We start from the raw sequence: 1,547 nt of genomic DNA, 5'->3' as shown, positions 1-1,547 counted from the left end.
AAGCTTTCTTTGAATACATGTTATCTGGCTGTCTTAAGATCCGAAACCAAAATCTTATTATTTTTATGATGGTGTTAATGAACAATGGATAGCCACCAAGTTCCCCGTAAACAATATCATTTGCTGTTTTAATTGGGACATGAAAAAATTTCTTACAAGCAAAGAGATGAACTCTCTCTCTCTCTCTCTCTCTCTCTCTCTCTCTCTCTCTCTCTCTCTCTCTCTCTCACACACACACACACACACACACACACACACACACACACAGATCCGTCATAAAAAAAATAGACGTTAAACTGAAGATAAAACACACACAGATTGTGACAGGTGTCTCTCTACATGCTTTCTTTCCACGACAACAATCTGCCCTCCTCTCCTTCCTCCCCCCCGTACCCTGGGGGGTGGGGGGAGGTAACGGGGCGAGGGGGGGGGCGGGAGGGTGTGTGTGGGGGGGGATGGGAAGTGATGTGTGTGTGTGTGTGTGTGTGTGTGTGTGCAGATGAGGACGAGGGGGCTAGGCGGAAACAGATTAGGGGTGGGTGAAGCGAAGGAGGAGGAGGAGGAGGAGGAGGAGGAGGAGGAGGAAGGGGTGACGGGAACAAGAGGAGCAGGGGTGTCTGTCTCACTCCCTATGAAACGCAACGTGGTGGTGGTGGTGGTGGTTGTGACAGCAATGTCACTGCTGACGTGGGGAAATTTCCTTCTCTTTTCTCAGACGTCAGGTAAGGCGGTGTGTTTTGGTTTGTTCTGGTTTTTTGTTGTTGTTGGGTTTTGTGGTTTTTTGTTGTTGTTGTTTGTTGTTGTTTTTTTTGGGGGGGAGGGAGGGGATGGGGGGGGGGGGGGGGTCGCGGGGGAGTAGGGGGAAGGGATGGGAGCTATTTTTTTTGTCTACTGTAAGTGAACACTTCAGGTAAAGCAGTGTGTTACCTTTTGTCTACTGTAAGTGAACACTTCAGGTAAAGCAGTGTGTTACCTTTTGTCTAACTGTATGTGAGCACTTTCGATAAGGCCATGTCTTACTTTTTGTTGGGCTGTTTGCTGTAGGTGAACACTTCAGGTAAGGCAGTGTGTTACCTTTTGTCTACTGTAGGTGAACACTTCAGGTAAGGCAGTGTGTTACCTTTTGTCTACTGTAGGTGAACACTTCAGGTAAAGCAGTGTGCTGCCTTTTGTCTACTGTAGGTGAACACTTCAGGTAAAGCAGTGTGTTACCTTTTGTCTACTGTAGGTGAACACTTCAGGTAAAGCAGTGTGTTACCTTTTGTCTACTGTAGGTGAACACTTCAGGTAAAGCAGTGTGTTACCTTTTGTCTACTGTAGGTCAACACTTCAGGTAAGGCAGTGTGTTACCTTTTGTCTACTGTAGGTGAACACTTCAGGTAAAGCAGTGTGTTACCTTTTGTCTACTGTAGGTGAACACTTCAGGTAAAGCAGTGTGTTACCTTTTGTCTACTGTAGGTGAACACTTCAGGTAAAGCAGTGTGTTGCCTTTTGTCTAACTGTATGTGAGCACTTTAGATAAGGGCATATCTTACTTTTTGTTGGGC

This window comes from Babylonia areolata, chromosome 16 (assembly GCF_041734735.1).
Source record: "Babylonia areolata isolate BAREFJ2019XMU chromosome 16, ASM4173473v1, whole genome shotgun sequence".
NCBI classification, from domain to species: Eukaryota; Metazoa; Mollusca; class Gastropoda; order Neogastropoda; family Buccinidae; genus Babylonia; species Babylonia areolata.
This window is presented reverse-complemented; position numbering follows the sequence as displayed.